At 40.9% G+C, this 26,500-nt stretch overlaps 1 protein-coding gene across 9 annotated transcripts in view; it reads right to left on the bottom strand.

Moving 5' to 3' along the window:
* The window catches only part of AKAP6 (A-kinase anchoring protein 6), a 574,958-nt gene that overhangs the window by 455,760 nt on the left and 92,698 nt on the right, over positions 1–26,500 (bottom strand). For 6 of the 9 annotated variants that reach the window (XR_004299524.1, XM_032404920.1, XM_032404914.1 and 3 more), the window contains exons 1-2: positions 23,784–23,907; positions 21,887–22,098 (exon numbers count right to left, since the gene is read on the bottom strand). The gene's annotated coding sequence lies outside the window, so the exon portion shown is untranslated. Of the gene's footprint in view, positions 1–21,086; positions 21,854–21,886; positions 22,099–23,783; positions 23,908–26,500 lie in introns of those variants that run through there. The other 3 variants (XM_032404922.1, XM_032404915.1, XM_032404921.1) reach the window with 3 other exon arrangements.

Here is a 26,500-nt window from a genome sequence, read left to right as displayed (position 1 = left end):
TCCTGATTCCAAAACCCATGCTTTTTTTTTTTTTTTTAAACCCATGCTTTTAATAGTATTATGCCTCTTCCTATAAAACCCAGAGAAAGTAGGTTAAGGGGGAGTATATCAGCTTGTAGATTTGTGTCAGGGAGGTAGGACATGGGAATAATTCCAAACATTTAGCTTCGCTTTTCTCTGCAGGATATGCCAGCCATTGGTGGAGAAACAGGAGGTTAGGAATGGCACGGTGAGTCTGACCAGTGAAGGACCATTAAAACATGGGCTGAGAATGGGAGAGAAATAGGATAGGAGAAAAGGCCTGAGGAGCGTGCTGAAGACCCTCCTACACACTCAAACATGCACACAGTCCCCCAGGGTTGCACAGGAAACAGTGCCCACGGATGTGTAACTCTCTTCAGCTTCTACAGCAGGGCTATCCAGCGTGGGCAGGAGGCCCTGCAGCATGATGCTGACGACAGAACCATACTGAAGTCCCAACTCGGATCGTGTTACAAGAGGGGTGAAAATAAAGAAAACCTTATTCAAATTAGTAATTTCCCTGGCTCTGAGCTCAGATAATCAGGTTACTATTTTACCCTACCTCAGCTAGCAGTAAAATAATGCTTTTAAATTTACATATGTATTCATATATACATACACACACACACACACACACACAGATACATACACATACACTAACAGCTTCAGTTATGGATGCTAATCCACCTACAAAGTTATGACCTAAATGTGGTCAACGAGCAACAGCTTTCTTACTTCTATTTTTTTTTAATGATGAACAGCTTTATTTTCTTGATCTTTGTTTCTTAAAAATCCATGATTACCAAATACTATTTTTTAGAGCAGAGCAGGTAATAATCTTGGGTAATATGACAAAAATTTAGAAATGCCTAAGACTTATCTATAGGATACATCTAAAAGGCTTAAAGATAAGAGGGGCACCTGTGTGGCTCAGTCAGTTAAGCATCTGCCTTCCGTTCAGGTCATGATCTCAGGGTCCTGGGATCGAACCCTGCATCGGGCTCCCTGCTCAAGTGGGGAAGCCTGCTTCTCCCTCTCCCTCTGCCCCTCCTCCCGCTTGTGCATTCTCCTTCTCTCTCTAATAAATAAATAAAATATTTAAAAATAAATACATAAAAATAAAATAAGGTAGACTTGATAGTTAATGCTCCTATGGAAGCAATACTCTTACGAACATTTAAAAAAGCACCTGGAAAATCATTACATTCTGTCTTGAAACCAAGTCCATGATTTAGGATTTAGTAGAGAAGAAATAAGTCACAGAATAGGATGAAAAGCAAGATTCCAGTTATACATTTTAAAGTATGTATGTATAGATCATAGAAAATATCAGGGAAAAGTTATGCCAAATTATTAAACTATATTCACTTCTGGGATTGGAATGGGGTGGGTTTGGAGTTCCTACTTAGAGAAGAAAGGAATTTTTGCTTTTCATTTTCTACAATACAATACTCTGATTTTTTTAAAAATAAGTCTGTATTACTTTTTAAATTTTTTTCAACTATTTTATTTACTTATTCATTTATCTATTTCAATAAACTTTTTATTTTGAAATATGAAATAATTTTAGATTCACAGAAAAGCTGCAAAGATAGTGCAGAGTGTCCCGTAATACCCTCGCTTCCTCCACTGTTAATGTCTCATATTATAAAAGTACATGTGTAAAACTATAAAACTGATGGGGCACCTGCGTAGCTCAGTTGGTTGAGCGTCCCACTCTTGGGTTTGGCTCAGGTCATGACCTCATGGGTTGTGGAATCAAATCCCACATGGAGCCCTGCTCAGTGGGGAGTCTGCTTGAGATTCTCTCTCTTCCTCTCCTTCTGCCCCTCCCCCTGCTTGTTTGCTCTCTCTCTCAAATAAATAAATCTTAAAAAAAAATAAACCTATAAAGTTGATCTTGGCACACAACTATTAATTAAAATCCACACTTTATTTGGATTTTGCCAGTTTTTCCATTAATGTCCTCTTTTGTTCCAGGACCCAATCTAGGGTGCCACATTGCATTTAGTTGACATATCTCCTTGGTCTCCTCTGGTCCGTAACAGTTTCTTAGGCTTTTCCTTAGGACCTTGACAGTCCTGAGGAAGAGAGGCTGGCTACTCTGTAGACCCCCAATCTGGACTTATCTGATGTTTCTCTCATATTCCTACCAAAATTAGAATGATCTTATGGGCTTTGGTAAAGAGTACCCTGGAGATGAAGAGCTCTTATCCTCACATCATATAAGGGATGGGTGACACCGGCACAATATCACTAATGATGGTAACCTTCATCACAAACACCATCATGTGGTATTTGCCAGCTTTCTCCCTGTAAATTACTTTTTTTTTTTTAAAGATTTTATTTATTTGACAGAGAGAGACACAGCGAGAGAGGGAACACAAGCAGGGGGAGTGGGAGAGGGAGAAGCAGGCTTCCCGCTGAGCAGGGAGCCCTATGTGGGGCTCGATCCCAGGACCCCGGGATCAGGACCTGAGCCGAAGGCAGACGCTTAACGACTGAGCCACCCAGGCACCCCTCCCCTGTAAATTACTATTGTTCTCTTTCCATACTCTGTTCCTTGGAAGTGAGTCACTAAGCCTAGCCCACCCTAAGTGGGGTGGAGGAGTGGGTTAAGCTCTTACTCCTAGACATAGGAGTACTTACACACATTATTTGGAATTCTTCTGTAAGGAAAATGTGTCTCTTCTTCACTGTTTATTAATTTATTAAATTATTTATATGCACTCATGTATATTTATTTTATATGTTGGATTATAACTCAATACTACATTATTTACTTTATTGCTCAGTATTCTAAATCTGGCCTTTAGGAGTTCTTTTGGCTTGGCTCCTTTGACATACCCCACCCTTTTGCTTTTGGGGCACTTCCTTACTTTCTCACACCGCACGATGTTCACACTCATCTTAAATTTTTCTCTGCCCTAACCCTAGCATTAGCCATGTCTCCAAAGAGCTCTGATTCCTTCTGTTGAGGAAGCGTGTTTAGAAACCAAGATCTGGGCACTGAGTATGTCCTCCATTCCCTTTTAATAAATTTACTGAAGATTAAATAAGTTACTGTATGTGAAGCACTTCTTAACATGGAGGCTGACACAGAGAAAGCACTCAAAAATGGAATAAAAACCATTACTATTGTTATAATAATGATGACAGTGATGATGATGATGCACATTTTTAATAAATTTGGAACTTCTAACTCCTAAACCAAAATTGTATCCCTTTAAGTCATTATATAAAGCCCTAATAGGCCCACAGATCTTTCTATATTTCTGAGGCTCAGGACTATATAAGGCCCTGGCCCAGGATTTGGCATTTTCTGGCCATAAAACATTTTTCTTCCTTTCCTAGAATCTACACAGAGCCATAAAATCAAAGGACTTCTGTGGAAAAAGATAACCCTTGATTTTTAAGTTTTTAAGTTAAATGAAACCTTTCAAGGGCATTTAAAAAACAATCATATACAAGTCAAATACATATACATATACAAGTCCCATATACAAGTAAAACTCACTTTGGATCTATAGAGTACAGTTTTGAAGTCCTGCCCAAAATAGCTCTTGTTTTGAAATACTGCAATGTCATCAGTATGGAAATGGCTATTGTCCAATAGATCTGTAAAAGCCCCTTCAAACAATTCCTGTTCTGTCAAATACCAATGACATTGTTCTTATTGAGTAATAGGTATGAGAGAGTCCCTTTTATGAATCAGATAACCGATAGTAAGGGTTCAAAGGGGGTGCCTTCAAGGGGACCTCTATCTCAAGTACTCTGGCCAGTCAGAGTGGCCACCAGGAATCCTCTGGGTGTGAGAATCAGAGAAATGTCCTGGGAGGTTCTGTGAGGAGGACCCTGGGACCAGTGAGTAGGCTCAGGACATAGAGTACACAAGAATAGCAAAAGACATGGAGCCATTCGTACCTTTCTGGAATTACCTGGGCCCTACAGAGTTGCTGGGTGGGGAACACTGTGGAAAACTCACTCTGGTTTAGGACGTAGCAGAAGCTTCATAAGGTCCCGGGGAAAAGTACTGCAGTAGCAATGCTAGCAGATAAAAGGAAGCAGAAATTCCCCAATCTGGCAAAACAGAAGTTTTTCAGTATCCACATTCTTCTTACTAAACAGTCTGGGTTTCTATTTGGTTTTGGATAACTATTTTTTCATTTGGGGTTATTCTTTCTCTGTCCCAGGCCTACGTTCTTCTGGCCAAGGCTAGTTGACCCCTACCATAGGCTGCACCATCTAAAATCCCCTAGTGCCTATCTAGCCTATTTCTGGTCTGGACCACCTTGAACTCCTCACTTTTTTTTTAAAAGTTTTATTTATTTATTTGACAGAGAGAGACACAGCAAGAGAGGGAACACAAGCAGGGGGAGCCGAAGAGGGAGAAGCAGGCTTCCAGCGGAGCAGGGAGCCCAATGTGGGGCTCGATCCCAGGACCCCAGGATCATGACCTGAGCCAAAGGCGGACGCTTAACAACTGAGCCACCCAGGTGCCCCTGAACTCCTCACTTCTGCTGTTGGCATGGTCCCACCCAGGCGTATCCTCTAGCCCTTCATCTCCACCTTGCTGTCCAGACCAGCCCTTGCCTTTGGGTCATGGCCCTCAGAGGCCAGGAGGCTTCACACAAATGTCCTCCAGGCCCTGGAAAACATATTCCAATTTCCTTGAGGCAAAGAGTTGTAAGGGTCAAAGCAACCAAAGCCACCTTTTGGGAATGTAAGCAAAAGCTCATAATTCTGGTAGGGATTGTCTTTCCTCTCCTCAGAAAGAGTTATAGGAGGGACCAGGTCAGCAGAAGAGGTGGATTCCTTATTTTCTACTATTGGTATATTACTATTAACTAAATTTTAGACTTTATTAAAAAGTGGCCAAGGGGCAAAGGGTTCAATCCCAGGAGGCCAGCACCGGAAGTACACGTAGCCAGCGCACTGGTATTACAAAGGGAACATGGGATTGAAAGTCATTTACACCTGAGTTCAGTGTTTGATCCACCGCTCACCAACTAAGATACTTTGGAGCAAATCAAAGATCATAAGCTTCAGTGTAAAATGGTAACCCAATGTTACAAGATCTGTCATGTACTTTAATACATTTCAGTATAATTTTATGACAATTTAAGCTTCATTTCTAGGTGTAGTCAGCTAAAGTGGTATCTGGAATATACAGTCCAGGGGTATGTGCCAGCCAGCATTATATCAGAAAGGGGATAGCCTCAGTATTACCTCAATAACCAGTTTTACCATTTAGCAAGTTGAAAGTTAGAAGTAGATTTTCCTTAGTGAACTTAAGGGTATTCAAGGCATGCAAATTAGCTAAAATACTGCAGAAACACTTGCAAAGAGAAAGGACAAGAATCCTCAGGTACACCCCTTTAATGCTGTCCGAGGCTCAACCCCTAATGTGTCCTTGTCCATAACCATTGGTTTAAAAGAATTTCTGATTGCATGATACTTACTAAATGATGCAGTAAAGCTTTTACTCAATATACGTAGAACTGCATGAAGTTTTAGCACGGGTCTCACATGTGTGCACACTCATTACAGTGTGGGCGCCTTTGCCAGGAAGAGCTACGCCAACAGGCCTTTCCCACTGATGCTCTGGAACAGTGGTCTGCAAGATAGGGGCTCACTCCATGGAAGACACAAGGCAAACTTTTAGGAGTGTGAAGAAAATATTAGGTTTTCTGTTCAATTTTTGTTTCATCCTTTTTAATTTTCACTTTTGTGTATGTTTCATAAAATATATGCTATATTAATATGAGAGGGCTTAGATATTTTTTAATACATATGGATGTTGATCAAAAGAATTTAGAAACCTCCAGTTAGAGCATCCATGGAAAGAGAGGAACACACCTTTCTGCCTCTTGCACTATGTATTTTGCTGAAGGCTGCTGAAGCAGTGGTCTTATGCTCAAATGAGGTGCGCATTCTCTAGTGAAATAGCATTTATGTCCAGCCCACTTGCTCCTCCTCAGTCTTTACAGGACTCAGCCCTGTCCAGGGAGTGACCGAGAAAGGATACCTCATGACCCACATCAAACTGGGCTCAGAATCACTCCACCCTCTGGTGATTAAGGCTTGTTGTAGCTGACTCCTCCTCTCCTGGGATGAATTCTCTTCAGAAATCTCTTCTGACTTTGGTGCCAATATACTCTGCTCACTGATATGGCAAACTATCAACTCATCACAGACACAGGGCAGACATTCCGTGGACATACGCAGACCTATCTGGAACTCAGTGACGGAGGCAATTCAAGTGGAGAGGCTCCAGGCTGTACCACACTGACAGCGTAAGGGATATTAACCCTTCGTTGCTAAATCACATAATCATTTCCAAGACAAAGCTGTACCTGTACCGAGAGAACCCCTCTAGGCAATTTCGTTCCCTGACAGAGGATGCATAAGCCTTGTGTCCGCTTGCATATTCAACATCTGTGGGGAAAATGTGAAGTTAACTGTATAGAGTATTTTAACAATGAGTGTGTAGCAGACTGTGTGAACTGAATCTGTATTAGAGAAGTAAATGCACACTTTAAAATGTGGAATTTCCCTTAATGAGATTAAGAGTTTTAATGGTAAATTTTATTATTCATGGGGCCCCAAAACATTTTTCTATAGAACATTCTCCACAAATTAAAGGAAGCATAAGGAAAATAAAATTTGATATATAAATATTGGTCATGTAATGTGACTTTCCTGTCCAATTTAGGGGAGAAACAGGGTTGTTGGACAAGATTCTGGTAGCAGACGTATTTGACCACTGAAATCCCACAGGTCTGGGACAGGAACATAAATTCTCCTGTAACAAGGCCTGGCAGTGAGGCTGCTCATCAGTTAGTCCTCCTCCCTTTACATTAAGAATAGCTGTAGCCTCTACTTACCACTCCTCAGAATTTCCTGTATCCTAGGCCCTGTGCTAGGTGCTCTGTACACATGTCTAAACTACACAATACTTGACAAGGCAAGTATTATGAAAAAAGCAGACCCCCGAAAGGCTAGGAAACTTTCCCTAAGCACAGAGCTAGTGTGTAACTGGGATCTGAACTCAGAAGTTCTAACGGACCCCAAGCCCAGTTCACCAACAGGGAAAAAAAAAAAGGTCGCTGCTTTGTTCTCCTGTGCACATTCCTGTAAACAATGCCAGTGTTGTAGGTCACAGAGCTAAAACTGGCTCCTGTCCATTGGAATTAATTCAGAAGACAAATGAGAATCATGCCTGCAAAAAAGAAATTCTGATGCTGAAGTCAACAGTATGTAATCCTCTTGAGTCAGGATGGAGTAACTTTATATCAACTTTTGGAGGTCTCTGATCAGATAAACTTTCAAAGTGAAAAAAAAAAAAAAATAGCAAACTCTTTCCATCTAGAATAACACCTCTGTTTGTTAGGGTCCCTATCCAGTGCTTACACTGTGCATTTTCTCCCCTCTTCACCATAGTACGCTAGCCATAAGGGATACCTGAGGTTGCCCTGGACATAGGTTTCAACAGAGCTCAGAAAGTTCAGAGCACAGTTAGAAAGATCATGGGGATGGAAGGGGCTTCCATGACAGAATGTCTAATAATATCAGGCCTTTGGTTTAGAAAAGGGAAAGCTGGGGCGCCTGGGTGGCTCAATCGTTATGCATCTGCCTTCCGCTCGGGTCATGATCTCAGGGTCCTGGGATCGGGCCCCACATCGGGCTCCCTGCTCAGCAGGAAACCTGCTTCTCCCTCTCCCACTCCCCCTGCTTGTGTTCCCTCTCTCGCTGTCTCTCTGTCAAAAAACAAATAAAATCCTTAAAAAAAATAAAGGGGGGGGGGAAAGCCAGGTGGTCAGGGAGCATGACCTAAACCTATCACAAAATAAAACAATTATTTGGGGTTTCCTCTAAGCCCATTTTCACCAAAGCCCAAAGAATTAAAAACCCTACAGGACTTGGGTCTGGGAGGGGAGAGATGGAACAGGAAGCTGAGGATGATGCCCCGTCTCTACCCTGAGGGACAGATTGAGGCAAGGCTTTATTCCAGACAGAGAGTTCAGAAAGAGGAACAAGTTCGGAATGGGGAAAAGGATGAGATCATTGTAGGTATGCAGAGTGAAAGTACTCGTGGAAGATTCAGGAGAAGATGTACAGGAGGCAGGAGAAATAGAAGTCTGAATCTCAGGAAAAAAATAACCAAAGCCTAAAAATCTGAATTCATGAGTCATCAGTACATAGCTACAGGATCAACAAGCACAGGAGCATCCAGAGAAAAGGAGAGCTAAAGATTTGTCCCTTCCAGTCTAGGTCTAGACTCAGGTCTCATGGGAGTCATTTTAGACTAAGTAAAATACTCAACTTATTTATGTAGTAGGCATTAAACATATAGAGCACTTGTGAACATTTAATCTCTATGACATTTTTTTAGCTCACTTTTACAGAGTAAAATTTAAAATCTATTTGCTATATTTATGTACAACGTAGTAGTCCATAGTTTTCATAAAAGCAGTTTATTACTGTTCCTCTCAAAAAACAAAACATAAAAAGGAAAACAGTTGAAGTAAATTTGCAGATGCCAGATAAATTATGGAATTATTACTCCAGAGATAGTTATCTGAGGATGACATGAAAGACAGCTTTCCTGTTCTCCCTCAAAATGTCCCTTAGTAAACTTGTCAAAAGCCTACACTGTCCTAGAGGATAAGATTCCAGAAATTTGCCCCTTCTCGTAACCATTTCTCACTTACTCTGTTTAGGTCCACTTGTTTGTTTTAATAGCTGAACATTTAGATATTTATGATTGAAGGAGTACTATGATGGTTACAGTGTAACAGTATCATCACCAGTGACTGAGTGGGAAGCATGTAACAGGCATCATTCTGAGAATCATGGACATTCTCAGCAAGCCTGTGAGGCAGGTGTCAGCAATTCCATTTTACAAACGAAGAAATTGAAACTCAGCGAGGTTGAGCAACTTGCCCAAGGAACATTCTAGTGGCAGAAAAGCAGAATTCAATCCCAGATCAGTCTTTCACCAAAACCTCTGTGTATTCTTTGCACTATTTCACTTACTCATTTAAGAACTAACTTCGGTTACTGAATTATAAAAATAGTAAAGACTTACACTGCTATGATAATTAACAAGTTAGTGGGTTGAACCACATGAAACTGCCAATGTTTGGCCATTTTTGACTTACAAAAATGGAAATGCCATATGATTTGACCTTATAAAAGCACAAACACTGGTATTTTTTATGAATGTCTGGTACAGCAGTGTGACTTTCTAAAAAGATTCCACATCCAGTAGGAGGGGTAGAGGAGAACCAAACATTTCACTCATCTCAGTAACAGAAAATACATGTTATGGCAAACAAGAGAAAGAACAAATATAAAATACATTATTTGCAAGATAAGGAAACTGTTAAGAAGTGGGTTGTAAAGGACAACAATTTGCTTATGTAAGTGAAAACGTATGCATTGACCACAGATTAACCACCAAGACTACTGTGAAACACAAGCTAATGAAATATACAAGTGTGAAATTTAAATAGTGTATAAATTAAAATATGTTTTCACCTACATGAGGGCACTAAGCAAATTTAAAATATTCTATGGAACACTGTTTTGGAAAAATCACACGACTGAACAATTGAAAGGTATGGAGAACCCTGTCAGTGAGGCATAAAATATTAGAGCTAAAAGGAAACAAAAAATCATTTAAATTTAATCCTTTTGTTTTATTGTAGAGGAAACTAATGTTTAGGAAGATTATGTCAGCAGATACTAAAACTCGGGTTCCTTATTTCCAGTCCAGGGCTCTTAAAAATAGGTCAGAATAAGATTCTATTTGAACACAATAATAACCTTGTTGTATTTCAACTGGCCGTGGCATGTATTGCAGATGAAAAAAATTTTCATGAGGCATAATTTTTATCCTGTAGCTTGATGAGGTTGCTAAAGTAAACATATTCAATATGTTTCATAACCATAAAATAAAAACACTATGAGTTTTAAATTTTAACAGCATTACATTTTCTTATTCTGCCTGTTATTATTATGGTACAACCAGAACACAGCCTTCTCCCAGGATGTTTTTCTAATTACTTTTGGATATTGTTTTGCCATTTTACAGAGAAAGGCGTTCTAAAAATAGGATGCTGTCAAAATGGTTTGAATTTCAAGAAAAAAAAATCTCACACCTGCTCTCTGAGAAATACTCAATTCAAATCATGACATTTAGACTATGTCTTTAGTACAAAATTCAGCTATAGATATCCACTGCTAAAAGACAGTTTGCTTCTAATTCAACATAAATGGCAGAAATCAGCTATCTTAATTATTCCCTTCATTTATGAGGCTGTATGTTCTGGCCAAACAACTGTATTGCTATGTGCCTGTGCTTTGCTTTACTTCTCATTAGAGCTTTTTTTTTTTTTTTAAGATTTTTTTATTTTTTTATTTTTTATTTTTATTTTTTTATTTTTTATTATTTGACAGAGAGAGACACAGTGAGAGAGGGAACACAAGCAGGGGGAGTGGGAGAGGGAGAAGCAGGCCCCCCGCAGAGCAGGGAGCCCGATGCAGGGCTCGATCCCAGGACCCTGGGATCATGACCTGAGCTGAAGGCAGACGCCCAATGACTGAGCCACCCAGGCACCCTCATTAGAGCATTTTAAATAGCAAAAGGGAAGGATTGACTGCTATGGCTTATCATTCCCCCATCTGGTCTTTTCCCCGGAGATTCTTTCAGTATCCACCAATCCATCAATCTGAGATTTATAGCTAAGGATTCATGGTTTAAAGAAGAATAAATAACTGTTTCTGAAGGAGACTTGAGTTCACTAAAGAGAGATAGAAAAAATACCACCACCAATAGAAGAATCGATGCATCTTTCAAATGACCTATGAAACCCTAGGTCCCTTGTAGAAACCTGTAAAGTGGAGGAGCCCGTAAGAACGGCCTAGGCAATATCTGTGCTTTCAATGGAAAATTTAGAATAATTGGATGGTGCATAATGGCCTAACCATCAGCCACAAGGGCTTCTTGGCATGCGGATATAGAATAGTAAGAATCACTCAAGGAGGGGCGCCTGGGTGGCTCAGTCGTTAGGCGTCTGTCTTCGGCTCAGGTCATGATCCCAGGGTCCTGGGATCGAGCCCCGCATCGGGCTCCCTGCTCAGCGGGAAGCCTGCTTCTCCCTCTCCCACTCCCCCTGCTTGTGTTCCCTCTCTTGCTGACTCTCTCTCTGTCAAATAAATAAATAAAATCTTTAAAAAAAAAAAAAAAAGAATCACTCAAGGAGGTTTAGAACCTTGCAAAGCATCACTGGAAAAGATAATTCATTTACTACCTATCCAGTACAATCATATCGCCTCCCTCATAGGGTTATGTAGACTCATTCATTCTTTTTTTTTTTTTTTTTTTTTTTTTATGAGAGAGATTGAGAGAAAGAGAAAACACAAACAGGGGGAGGGGCAGAGGGAGAAGCAGACTCTCCACTGAGCAGGGAGACCAACATGGGGCTTGATCCCAGCACCCTAGGATCATGACCGCAGCCAAAGGCAGCCACTTAACTGACTGAGCCACCCATGCACCCCAGATTCATGCATTCTTGAAACAAATATTTATTGAGCACCTACCATATGCCAAGCACTATTCTAGGAGCTAAGGAAACATCAATGAACAAAACAGACAAAAATCTCTGCTCTTGTGTAACTTGCTTTATACTAAGGGGAGATAATGAGAAAAATGTTTGCAGATGATGATAAGTGCTATGGAGAAAAATTAAGCAGGGAAAGGAAATTAAGTGAAATAATATATGTGCAAAGCACAGTATAAGCATTTAAAGTATATTAAAGGGTTTTCCTTTCCATTTATGCAAGCTCTGAAAATTATTTCCTTGGTTTCAGGATTGGAGTTGAGAAATTATATTTCTTGGGAGAATATTAATCTTATCCCACTACTCCTGAGAAGTGAAATAATAGTAACTTTCATTTATCAAATACTTTGTGCCAATAACATTACATAAAAGTACTTCATTTCATCCTATAAAATGGATATTCTCCCCATTTTATATATGGGGAAAATGACACTCTAGAAAACTCAAGATCATAGGTCTAATAATTTTATGTTAGAGCTAAAATTCAAAGGTAAATACACCTAGCTCCAAAATCCACCCTCCTGGGCTCTGTTCTCATTTAGTGATTAGGTTTAGGGTATCAGCAGATAGCATGATTCAAGAAGGGAGATCTGGCTATTGCTTCCATGGGACCAACTGCCCCTGTCCACCTCCCCTACCACTAATCTCCTGCACAGAGAGTATCAGTCTATATACATATGTGTAAATTATTGGATTTTAGGATTCCAAAACCCAAAATGGAAACCCTCATTTGGTGCAAATTATTGTAAAACATCACTTTAGGTTTGGTAATATGACATTTCCATCACCATCTGAAGTTCTAGACTATCTTTGAAAAGGGACATTTTGTTTTCTCCTCAAGCTGGTTGACAGCACTCATTTTACTACTTGTTTAGGTTTTTTAATCCTATGTGGTGTTTACACAAGGATAGTGTTAAATCTAACATGTAAGAACCAGAGAAAAACAGCAAACCAAAGATCATGATTTTTGTCATATTCTTAAAGAATAATAAAAAAAATGAAAATAAAATGTGGGCTTATTCACAATAAGCCTAATAATATTAACCAGAGCAAAGAACAAAAGGAAAAACCCTCTAAATAACAAATAACATGGTGAAACATGTCTCTTCTTAAGCTGGTTATGTTACCTTTTTCTTGGTCCTCTGCCTCTTAGCCTATTTTCTTTTCAGGTTAATTAGCCAAAATTCAAATGTTTACAAGCCATGTTATCAATTATTTATTACTAAGTTAGTGAAAACCATATATCTCAATTCACCAGTCTAATTCTTTGTTAGTTCTCGAAGCAATCATTACTTCTCTGAGCCAGTTTTAGAGGTTGTTTTTATTTGTTGCCTGTATTTTCAGATCTGTCCCTTCTCTTCAAGCAGCTGCTCCGCTGAGACAGGTCTTCCCCTCGAGTGTCCGAGAAGCTATATGCCCCTCCCGGTCGAGGCCGAGGAAAGATGCATTGCTGTGGGAACTTGCTGTGGTGTCCGCCTTCTTTCTCACCAGCCCCTCCCTCCTTATTTTCCTTTATTTTTAATTGAAAATGCAATGTAAGAATAACACTAACGAACAAATTTTTTTTAAAACTACATCTGCACACCTGTTTTCATTTTTGCATATAGTCTTCTATGACACAAGGGGCTGCTATTTCGGCTACTTCCAGATGATGCCACACAGACTGCCTACAAGGGTGGCTAATATAAATTTTAAAGAGTCATTCCCTTTTACTTCACACACACAAAAAAAAACAAAAAACAGGTTAAATGGAGTGCAATATATGAATTAACTACTAAAGCTAAATGTAAGCAGATTACCTCACAAGGGGAGCTGCAGTGTCACTTGGTGTTAGAAGGGCTATTTTTATGCTAATGTAATGGGAATACACTGTGGCAGGGGAGCTAGGAACCTGGGGGGCTGCTGGTAGAGAGGATTACGGTGGGTCCAGAGCTATCCCAGAAGGTGACAGTGGTAAGAGAGAGACTGGTGGGATAGAAACAAACTATGAGCACTAAGAATTGAAAGAGCTGAATTAAAATGAAAAAGTAAAGAAAAAAAAAGAATTGAAAGAGCTGAGAGAGGTACAAAACAATGATTTTGAGTGGGCTAAAGTAAGGAGTTATTTAAGAAAAAACATTTAAGGGCACCTGGGTGGCTCAGTCGGTTAAGCGTCTGCCTTCGGCTCAGGTCATGATCCCAGGGTCCTGGGATCAAGCCCTGCATTGGGCTCCCTGCTCAGCGGGGAGTCTGCTTGTCCCTCTGCCTGCCCTCCCCCAACTTGTGTGCACACACTGCGCACCTGCTCTCTCTCTCTCTCAAATAAATAAATAAATAAAGTCTTAAAAAGAAAAAGAAAAAAAATTAAATCAAGGAATTGAATGAAAAGAACAAAAAATGAGGGCAGCCTCGGACATGCCTGGAGCTCCATCTCAGGGTACCTCCCACACAAGGGAAGAACTAGCCAGGACTGTCTGCAAGCAGAGCCCTGAAAACAGGATGTTAAATCTACAACAAGCTCTCCAAGTAACAGACACGTGCGTGCCTTTGGTTGTCCTAATTTGTAAAGTGTTTGTTCCTTCAGCACATGATCTTACACAGGGTAGATATCTGACGTGTTTGTTGATAGCTGAAGAGCGAAATTATCTAACACAGCTGGTTTTACGGCTTGTACAATGGTGGCCACGGTAGGCATTAGGATTGTTACAGGGTACATGGTAAGGCCATGAGTCCTTGGGGCTTGATCCTTAGAGAAGACTCCAACACCCCCAGTCCTCTAAGCAAAGGCAAGAGCCCCTTATGTATCTGTCAGGTTCTAGTTTACTCTCCTCCAGCCCAAAAAAAAAAAAAAAGAAAGTTATCTTTTTCCTGTGCAGCAAGTGCCATCCTTCATTCGTATTAATTCTCTAACAATTCTCTGCACATCTGTAGATTAATACAGCCACTTCGCACCGTAACATGAAGGGTCAGAAGGCTTCACATACTATAAGGTTCAAGAGTCTGTCACCAGCATCTCATTATTACGAAGTAATGGTGGATCTAGACTTACAAACATTAGCATGGCTAGAACTGCCTTGTTAGGGAAGGGTTCATTATAAATATTGACTGTAATTCCCTTTTTAATTAAAAAAAAAAAAATGTGAGCCCTTCCTGCAGTAGTGTAACCTCAAATTATGGGCCCCCAGTCTCCTGGAGAGAGAATATTAAAAAAGGATAATGTTAAAAAAACAAAAACAAAAAAAACAGCCAGCATAAAAATGTTGTGTAATTCAAATGAGAGTTAAACAAAGAAGTGATAAAAGTAATCAAGGAGTAAACAAAGGGCAGGAGAATAAATATAAACAATGAACCACAGCATGGTTAATTAGCTTGCTTTGCAGATTTGATTTCTCCCTTGAAAGCAATGGTAATGACAAATAAGCCTAACTTACCAAATATCTTCAGGTATAATGTAATATGTCCCCCACTGCCTATAAAAGAAACGCCACTGAATTACTGTGCATGGCACTGAATTTACCATGGATGCCTCTGAGTTACGATGTATGGGGTCTTTGCTCTGGGTTGTTTTGACAATGGTACTTTAGTTATTTTAAGCTCTACAATTTCTGTTTGAATTATTCCAGAGCAGAGGTCTCAAACTCAAGTATCCACAGGGCTCAGGCAGTAGCAGCTGGGGGTAAATGGATGGGACTGGTGGGCAGACCCTGATGAACTGGAGAATACTGCTATGTCAACTCTTGCCAAGTGAGCCACATCACCTAATTCTTAAAGAGAAGCTTGGAATTCAAATTTGTATGTCAATTTTTTTATATCAAAATGGCCACACAGGACTGGCTACATAATTTGCAGGGTCCAGTGTAAACTGAAAACACAGAACCCCTTGCTCAAAAATTATTAAGGGGGCACCTGGGTGGCTCAGTTGGTTAAGCGCCAACTCTTGATTTTGGCTCAGGATATGATCTTTGGATTCTGGGATCGAGCCCCTCGTCAGGCGTCATGCTCATAGGGGAGTCTGCTTGAGGATTCTCTCTCTCTCTAATAAATAAATAAATCTTTAAAAAAATTATTAAGAATTTCAAGATGGGGGCGCCTGGGTGGCTCAGTCGTTAAGTGACTGCCTTCGGCTCAGGTCATGATCCCGGGGTCCTGGGATCGAGCCCCGCATCGGGATCCCTGCTCAGTGGGAAGCCTGCTTCTCCCTCTCCCACTCCCCCTGCTTGTGTTCCCTCTCTCTGTCAAATAAATAAATAAAATCTTTAAAAAAAAAAAAGAATTTCAAGATGAGGGGGGCTGTCTGGGTGGCTCAGTTGGTTGAGCCTCCGACTCTTGATTTCAGCTCAGGTCATGATCTCAGGGTTGTGGGATTGAGCCCTGTATCAGGCTGCACTCAGCAGGGAGTCTGCTTGAGATTCTCTCTCTCCCTCTGCCCCTTCCCACCTGCACACATGTGTGCACTCTCTCACCCCCTCTCTCTCTCAAATAATAAATAAATCTTTAAAAAAAGATTTAAAAAGATTTTTTAAAAAAAGGATTTCAAGATGCCCCTCCCCCAAAAAAAGAAGAAAAAAAAAAAGAAAAGAATTTCAAGATGATGACAGCAGAACATTAAATCCAGTGTGGACCCTTCTTAGCACAGGCCCTATGTAAGCACAGGTTGCAAGGCCAGGAGGCCTGACCTGGAAGTATATAAAAGAAGCTGCAAGCCACATTCTGCCCATGAATTGTCTGGCTTAAGACCCTGTTCTAAAGATTCCACATTCTCTCCCCATTTCTTTTTGTGACTCAAAGCACCCAGCTTCAAGATGGCTGGAAGAATCTGAAGCATGACCTCTTGCTGAAAAACGGACAAAAACATTGCTGATGGCTTACGAGGGAAACAAAGTCTCTCCTTTGTCCTCACCAAGTCTTAAAACCAGCTGGGGGATCCACCTACTGATAGGTATATGCTTACGGAGAAAAAATCTTTTTCCTTATGTATCCAAAATACCTAAAAGTCTATTGCAATGACCAAAGTCCTGTAAAAAAAGTGATATTCCCCTGAAAAGCCTTCCCACTCTTGGCCCACTTACAGAGTTAGTATCTGCAATTGCCATCAAAGAATAGTAGTCAATCTCCAAGTGATGGTCACAAACCAGACACACCTTATATATGTATGGATATGCACCTGAAAATTTTCAGGAAGGTTTATGAAATCACAATCATAGTTTTAAATACATGAGATAATATAATTGTTTAAAGAAATGCTCCCCATTTAAAGTGATGTGTGTAAGGCATTCTAGGAGGCATGGACAGGCTGCTCATGGCAGGAGGTGACCGGTGCTTGTGCCCGTGTGCACATACCTCCACCGGCACACAGCCTAAAACATTCAATTTCGAGGGCTCTCTGGACAGTGTTTAAAAGTGAGAAATATCGGGGCGCCTGGGTGGCTCAGTCGTTAAGCGTCTGCCTTCGGCTCAGGTCATGATCCCAGGGTCCTGGGATCGAGCCCTGCATCGGGCTCCCTGCTCCGCGGGAAGCCTGCTTCTCCCTCTCCCACTCCCCGTGCTTGTGTTCCCTCACTCGCTGTCTCTCTGTCAAATAAAATCTTTAAAAAAAAAAAAAAAAAAGTGAGAAATATCTTTTAGGGGTGCCTGGGTGGCTCAGTCAGTTAAGCGTCCCACTCATGATTTTAGCTCAGGTCATGATCTCAGGGTCGTGAGCTTGAGCCTTGCATCGGGCTCTACGCTCAGGGGGAGTCCGCTTGAGATTCTCTCTCTTCCTCTCCCTTTGCCCTGCCCCCTGCTTGTACTCTTTATCTAAATAAACAAAACTTTTTTTTAAAAAAGTGAGAAATATCTTTTATAAAAATGAAAAAAATCTCTCCTTAACTGATCTGTCACATACATTTCATATTTCCATATGTCAGGTTTATGTCAATTGAGAAAGACATGTATTTTTTGGTTGATTACAATTATACTTCCCAAAACAGCTTATACCAACAAAATGCTAATTGCGATATACGTTTTGTCTATACCCAGCACTATTCTAATCCAAACCCAAACAGGGGGAAAAAAAAAAAGTTATTATTTGACATAGTGATTTTACCTCTACATGTAGACCATATACGCATATGCACCTATACATATGTGTAGAAATAATGGGTTTATCTATTAGCAAATGGAACAGAACTAAATAGAAATAGTAGTACTATAGTATCAGAGAGAATAAATTATTCCACTATAAATTTATTGTTTACCTTTGTCTCCCCCTCTAGAATGTAATGGGGGAAGAGATTTGCATCTGTCTTGTTTACTGCTATGTTCCCTGACATTGCCTGGCACAGAGTAGATACTCAGTAATACTTGTTGAATTGAACTGAATCCATAGGATCAAAACAAATTATAATTCACTGATTCTAGAAATGGAAATAGGAGGAAATCAGACACACGTAGCAGGTCTACCAACTTCCCTAACTTCCACTGCCTTTTTTATTCCCTAATTAATAATCTAACTCATGTAGTCACTGTACCCAGTAACTCTACTGCTTTCATATCAGCCTCTCATTTCTCTAGCTCACGCAGACACAAGCTTGGGCCTCCTTGGAGCAAGCTGGGACAAAGGTTAACTTCTTCCCAGAACCTAGAAAAGGCTAATGAGCTCCGTGGAATGATATTTCTAAGTATTCACCATACCAGAATCAATATCAATGTGCTGTCAGTGTATGCATTAGCCCCACAGTCAAACAAAGAACAGCCCTCAGAGCCCACTAATGATGCTGGGCATGGAGAGCTGGGGGTGGGCAAGATGATGCAGAGATGACTGTATCAGCTGTCCTCAAACCCAAGGCTTCCAGGATGTTGCACAATCCCGTCATTCTGGTACTTTGTCAAAGATAGGCAGCATTTGGATTCAGCCACTGAGATACTCAGCAAAACAACTCTCTTTTGATCTTCTTGACCCAAGAGATGGATTTGGAGTATGCCTTCTGGCTGTGAGAGAACTCTTCTCTTCTATTCCTCACCTGGTATTACCAGGGAATGCAAATGTCTTAAAGTTAGCAGAGTACTATATATGTAGCTGATAAGACAGGTACAACAAACTTGATTCATTACTGACCTAGGTAAAACCTGCTTTTAGTACAATTCCATCATGTTCACACTCATTCATGTAGCATTTCCCATATGCAGATTCTGCTAGAAAGATGTGTCGAGCAAGGGTAGTGGCAAAAGTTCTGAGCATCAATTCTGCATTACTTAAATCTCTAGGATCAGAAAAGGACCTCATCAAAATTCAAGCTCTTCCCTGCAGTAAAATTGTAGTTGGTGTCATAAATGGGATTTCATTCCACATGAGAAAATGTGAAATCTGATTTTCCAATTAGAATGAGAAGGGTGGGGTGAGTGTGATAGAGTAAAGATGACCGATCTGTATGGTATACACAGTTAAGATGTCGTAAAACTAAGACATGTGTGAGTAAGCACGTGGGCATCATAGTCAAATCACATTGGTTTGGAATCCTGACCCAATCACTTATTAACTATATGACCTTAGCCAAATTTGTTAACCTGGCAGAGACTTGGTTTCTGTGAAACATGAGTATCACTTAATCTTGTAAAGTGAAATTATCATTCTCTATCTCATAGTGTCATTATAAGGGCTAAATAAGATATATACACGATGTTAGGTCCAGTGCCTGATACATAATAAGAACTAAATAAATGATAGCTGTGACTGTTATTTTGATTACTATTTTTATCACTCCCACAAATAATTAACTCCTTTCCAACTCTGTAATTCAGAAAAAAAAAAGCCATAACCAAAAGCATGGAGGAGGTTAACTTCTTGTGAGGTTTCCATGGTGGAAACTTGGCCACATAGTAAATATGGTCTTGATGATCTTTCACTCATCACTGAGAAACAAAATTCTCTAAATTCTAGAAAGTTTCAGTGAAACACCACTAAATGCAGCCACAGAGCAATCTCTCCCTTCCCCCATACACACACACACCCCCCCCCCCATCCAACCTCTTGGGGATATATTAAAACTAAGGCAAGTGAACTAGCCTTAGCCAGTAATTAAGACACACAGCTAATCAGAGAGCAGCACGGGCTGTGGCCCTCTGCAAAGAAACCGAGCATCAGGATGACAGCTCCCATTACTAGGGCTTTGTTCTCCTGGAGCAAAAAGAGCACAAAAGCATAAAGTTGGAGAACTGTAACTGCATTTTGAATAGTTGCAGGGGGGTAGAGGGGAGTCACAGGTTCCTCGGAACAGAGAGGATAGTCCACCAGATAACTGCGTCAGCCCACACCCACCAGAGCCTTCCCCACCCTCGAAGCATGACTCCACTTTTTCTAACACTGCCCTTAAGGAATCTGGCTTCTGCGACTTCCAGTAATTGTACAAATCACCCATGATGAAGCAGCTAAACACACTGTTAGACAAAAGAAACAAAAATTAAGCAAATAGAAAACTCATTAAAATGCTGCCTTTGGTTATTTTTGCTCCTAACAATTCATGTTACCAAACAAGTCTTTCTTCGTTGCTTTTCCTTGGAAGTAATACTTTAAAAGAATTCTAATGGGCACTGAGTGATTTTCTCCAGACTCATAATCCAGCAACTAGAACACTGTCCCCTCCCCCATCTCCATCTAGGACTCCTCCCTGTCACCTTAGAGCTTCTGACTTAGCTGCGTTCACACCCAGCAGTCCCAGCAAAGCTTTCTGTTCACATTATACAACAAAAAAGCAGGCAATGAACAATTCATGCTCCTAAGTGCTTGCAATAAAACAGGCTGAGCTGACCTCTCCCATCCCAAATAGCTGCATGTCAGTCACATAAGCTTAAAGGACGGAGAGTAGTATGTATGTGATGTGTATAAACAAACTAATTAAAATCTAAGGTCTCTCATTCCAGCTAGTGCCCAATGGGACCAATATGATCAAAAAAAAAAAAAAAAAGAATCACTCCAAGCTGGCTAAAGGTATTGCTCTCCCTGCTTCTAGGATACATCTCTTTTAGGCTCAATAAACAGCCTAAAAGAAGAGGAACTTGGGGGTTGCCATTCTTTCCTATAAGACTTCTCAAATAAAAACTATCAACTCAGCAGCACTGAGCCAAAAGACCACTCCCTGATTCCAAGTGGACATATTGATCAACTGAACTGACATGTGCCTCCTCCTTTCTCTCTCTTAGTAGCAATCAGCTGCACCAGGAAAATCCATTTCATTTCCCAAAACAAAAGGCAACACACTGCTCCTTATCTGACATTGTCAGGCCACAGTTTTTAGGGGGAAAAATACACACACACACACACACACACACACACAAAACGGAGATGCCTAAGAAATAGCTAAGAGTTGAAATGAACATGATACATGTTTATCTGGAGTTTCAGAATTGAGTTGAGGTTATGACTAAGCCTAGAGATCTGTATTCCCCACAGTCACTGAGAACCCTGTTATTTATTCATCTTACCAGATTCTGGCTAAAGTTAAGAGCAGCACCACGGGCACTTCCAGGGGCTCTCCTCAGCGTTACCCTTCACTGCAACTGCCGCAGAGAGCAGACTTGTTACAAGTCCACCTGCAAACAACTCCGGCTATTTTAGAGACTAGCTAGAGATGGGAAAATATCGTGGCAGGCTTTCAACTAACTATGAAGGACATGGGTTGAAGGACTACCATATAAATCAAAAGGCTCAAGTAATTTCATTTGGTTTGGGTCTTCGTGCTTTTAATAAATTCTGTGTTAAACATGCAAGAGATCCCCTTTCACATCAGGGTTATGTCAAATGCTTATTCAGCATTTGTTCCTTCCCATGAAGAAACTGAAACCTAAATGAGGTAAATACTAAATTTCATACTGTAAATCACTAAATATTTCAAAAATCGCAAGAGCAAATAGGGGACCAATTAGCTCTGTCCCATAAAAAAAGAAATCTCTATCTTTACAATGCTGAAATACCGTGAACTACTCATTTTAGAGCCTACTTGGGATTTTGCAATAGAAAATTATCTTATGTTTATGAAAAATTCTATGAGAACACCAAAAATAACAGGCAGAGATGGAGCAAGAATAATTCTATGTATTATGATTCCTCTATGACTCTTACAGGCCTTTGTCTTAACCCAGCAGCCTGAAAAACAGATTTAGGTAAAACAGCCTTTTCTCTAGTCCATTTTAAGCAGACAACATCCCCCCCATCTCTGCCTTAGCAGACACCGACTAACCAACAAAACAGCCATGCAATTAAGGCCCGGACATTCAACACTCACCATCTCCTGCTCCCACCGTCTCCTTTTGATGTTTACAGCACATCTGTAGGATGCAATACTAGGAGATGCCTTGTTTGACCTGCTGCATGATGCTGTGACATCAGTTCAGATGATGCAGCTCATTATGGGAAAGACTGCTGTTGCTATGGCAACTGGGATGTGCTAGGAATCCTTGCTGCATTTCCAGTGGAGCCTGAGACAATACGGAAGCCCTGTAAGAAACAGACGATATGCAAAATGTAGACCAAAGGAAGAGGATCCCTCATTGGACTAAAATCCATAGATTTAAAAGGGATTTCCCTGAAGGCACATGTGGAAAAATAAAAATTACTTCCTACTTTGTTGTTACACATTTAGGAGAGAATAAGGTTGGGGGGGGAGATAGAGATTTAGTACTGAGCAAATAAAAACAAATGCACAATGTTTTTCTGTTGGGCAATTTGATCACTTCTTCCTCTCTGGACAGCATTATGATAGCTTTTTAAAAGTTAATAAAAAGAATTTTTGTTCACTTGTCAAAAACCGAAAGAACAAAGCAGTGGGCAGGAAAAGAATTAAAAATGGAATATAAACAGCTAAGAAAGTGATTCTAACTCTAAAGTAAATAAGCTTTAATTCTGAAAACATGGGCAAACTCCCACCAATAAAGTCTGCCGTGATCATTTCCCCTGATGGACACCGACCCACAGGACCTTTCTTGTGCAGCAGAGCACTAGCTCTCACTTGAGCATGGACGGGCGCATGCAAGGAGGATCTAGGGCGCACACCACACCACTCTCAATTTCCAGGGGCCCATCCCTTGGTCTGCAGAGAACCTTTCCTACTCACAGCCAAAATGCAAATCTTTGGGGGGACCAAACCTGGTGGCTGGAACAAGTAACCAACGTGCTAGAACTTCTGAAGTCACTGACATTCCGAACACAGGGACTCTGTTTTCCTCCCTTCAGGGCAATAAGACACACAGGAGGAAATTACTCACACCCCTCCCCCCACAAAAGCTGCAACTGTGTGAAAAGCTACATTTAAACAAGACACAGTGAGGTATTTCCCCAATGGATAAAAGAAAAGTGAATTTAAAGTAATCACTCTTTTCTAGCCCTGTGCAGAAACAAGTATTATGTGGTAAGAATGGAGATAGTGGGGGGTGGGGAGATGGACAGAGCAGCCATTTCTTGCATATTTAATACTCTCAGACCGTGGATTGAGATAGAATCAAGCTGAACTCCACCCACTCTATCTTCAAATTCTGGGGAAGAACAACATTCTAAAAGCCCAAAATCTAACAGGACAATTATGTTGTCCTCGCCAACTTGAGATTTTAAACGGCACTGTTAGCTAACTGCATGCGGGACGAGGAGATAGAATGGCAGAAGGAATTCAGGCAGTGCCCCGGTAAATAGGGGCTGAAGAAATTGCCTGAGAGGTGCCACGATCCTAGCAGGGTGCACCATCAGCCGTTCACAGAGCAACCCTACCCTGGACAGGAAGCTAGGATCGTTCCTGTTTCACCTAATGAGGACTTGGGAGACCAAGTGCAAGCGTTTGAAGCTGCCTGCCCAAGTGACCCATGCCCTCAGTCACTGATACCCACCCTTATCTTAGACCACATGCTACACCAAGAGAAGGAACAGGCACCCACTCCAGCAAACACAGTGTTAATGCCAGTTCCTCCAGTAAGCATCTGTGTGCATTCAGGCTAGTCAATTAACCTCTCTGGACCTCAAGTTTTTCATATGGAGAGATAACGGATTTAACTAATAACCATGGTTTGCAAGTTTTGTTAGTGGTTGAACCCCTTATTCTAATGATATAGTCCAAAGCCAGGCTGCCCTGATTGAGGGGTGATAAGAAGCCCAGAGCCAAAACTGATGAACCCTTCTCAACCCCAACCCCTTACCTCATCTGCTCTGAACTGACCCAGGAAGGCACCTCTGAAGAACCCCTCAGCCTCTGAGAAAGATGGAATGAGTCATGGGTCTAGAACAATATTACTGGCCTTTCCAGAGCTGAAATCCCATGATTCTGTAAAGAGGAGAGAGCAGGGTGGAATCAGGTATTTCAGACTTGAATACAGTTTCTCAGAATGAGAAGAATCTTGTCAGTCTCCTTTACCAAAAGCAAGTCATTTGTTTGCTGGGAAGAGATGGATGGCTCATCAAATCTGAGGCCAGACCAGACTTTTAACAACCTGAACAGGTTGAATCATCAGCCCACAAAATGGCCCAGATCAGGTTTAAAAAAAAAGGCAGGGGGGACCCATAAAGCAGAAGCAAATCATAAAGTGTTTTCTTGCCTTCTGAATGGACCTATAATCGTTCACTTTAGACTTCCCAGTGTTTTTCTTTTTTTCACTGTTACATATCCCCACGTCATGGGTTGTTTTGAGGATCGCATGCAATAATGTATATAAAAGCATTTGGAAACCAGAAGCACCATAGAAATGTCAAACCTTGTTACTACTGTCATTAATAGCCCACTCACCCCAATCAATGGAGGCTCAACTGTACATCCAACCAGATTCTGCACTGTGGACTCAGATGGTTAGGAAATGGCTTGCAAAGTCTACACAGCTACCAAGGAGGGCTTACTCCTCACCACTCACTTCAGATGAGATCAGGAAAGGTAATGGACAAGGGATACTCTCAGTGGACAGAGCCAGGGCCACAGGCAACAAAGAACAAATGAGTTTCTCCCGGAGAGCAGAATCAAGGCCAGAACAGTGAAATGAGTCAGGGAGCTTCGGACCTGAATGACTAGAAGGATTTCAGAACTGCTGTGGGTTAGGGACCACCATATGTCTCCCGTTTTGCCTCTGACAGAGACGACTCTGCATCACTGAAAAATCCTGGATTTTCAACTGACATAGTGACTATGTGGGACTTTAGGTAGCTTCCTTGGGATGTGAATACATGTTTGCTGTAGGGCAAAAGGGAGAAAATAAATATTTGGGATTCAGCAGAACAACTTGTGACAGCTACTGGGATTGCTCACCAATATCCATGTTTTTCCTCTTCCTCCTAGGTACATTCCCAGTGCCCTTACCTGTAGGTGGACCTTGGGATTGGTTCTTACCAATGGAATGTGAGTAGAAGTGAAAAGAAACACCTCCAAAGGTAGTTAAGAGCATGTGTGCCTTCGCCATACTTCCGTCCCTGCTAGCTGGATGCAAAGTATCTAGTGGAAAATTCTGAAGCCCCACACAGTGGATGGGGTCCAGGTCCCTAAATGACAATGGGGTAGAACCATGCTCTCCCAACCACCCACTGACCCACATGGAACTGCAATGAGTGAGAAATAAACTTTTACTATAGTAAAGAGATTTGGGGGTAGTTTACTACACACGAATTATCTATTTATAAATAAATATATAACAATTTAGGGGCTCCTGGCTGGCTCAGTCGGTAAAGCATGCAACTCTTGATCTCAGGGTCCTGAGTTCAAGCCCCATGTTGGGCAGGGAGCCTACTTAAAATAAATTTTTTTTAATTGTAACAATTTAATAAAATAGAAATTAAATAATTTCATAAAATATATTAAAATTGTAACATGTATTGTTATTGATTATAAACTTACAATGTTAAAAACAGGTTTCCTTATTACAGAGCTTCTCAGAGCCTTTAATATGCTGATATGCATTGAGATCCTCTCATGGGGAAAATATTCTATGTACTATTTCCCTAACTTATTTAGCCATAGAATCCTTTTTCCATGGACTAAAGTTCCACTGGCTGTCCATCCATAATGGGCTAGAACACCCCTTAACCCCTGATTTAGTCTGGAGGCTAGAAGAGGAAAAAGTGAAACTTCTCTCATCTCCAGTACAACAGTCTATTTGTAGTCTTTTTCTGCCATTCTGAACTGGCAAGGCAGAAATTGGTGGTGGTATTATAGACAGAGCAACATTTATACAAATGTTTCCTCCTGGCCATTTTCCCCTACTTACAATTAGGAGTTGTGTCCCAAATTCTTACCATTTCAGGAGTAGTAAATGAATCTTATTTCCAAATCATCAGCTCATGATGTAAACATACATCTTGTGTTTGTATTTTAGGGGTTTAAAAAACCCTAAAGCTATTCCTGGAAATGTGGCAAGCCTGCATCCCTTAGTGTATCATGTTAAAATTTCTGGATCTGAGGACTGTTAGTTGTTAGTTAGCAACTGTTAATTGGGGAAATACTAGTTGATTTCACAGGTGAGCCTCTGAATTACCCTGGCTAACTATAATAATGGTGTGTTTCTTTTGTAGTCTAAATGGATGTGCCCGATGGCAGGTGACCTTCTATGTGGTGATTCAGGGTCTCTGTCTTGAGGTTTCACCTTCCTCTAGAGCCTTAGAGACCTGGGCATTCATTGGGCAGATAGAGATGGCATACGGAAGGTTATTATGGGCCAGATCTGGAAGTACGCTTCTTCACTTCCATCCACATTCCATTGGTTAGAACTCAAATGACCACACATGCTGCAAGAGAGACTGGGAATTGGAATCTAGCTTTGTGCCCAGGAAGAAAAGGAAACAGGCGTAATAAACAGTCATCCAATCTCTGCCATACCATGATACCTGGAATCTGAGCCTCGTTTCAGGCTGCATTTTACCTATGTGTCTGCAATACCAC

The sequence above is a fragment of the Phoca vitulina genome, unplaced genomic scaffold (assembly GCF_004348235.1).
Source record: "Phoca vitulina isolate PV1807 unplaced genomic scaffold, GSC_HSeal_1.0 scaffold7, whole genome shotgun sequence".
Classification (NCBI taxonomy): domain Eukaryota; kingdom Metazoa; phylum Chordata; class Mammalia; order Carnivora; family Phocidae; genus Phoca; species Phoca vitulina.
Note: the sequence above shows the minus strand (reverse complement) of the source record. Positions and strands in the feature narration are given on the sequence as shown.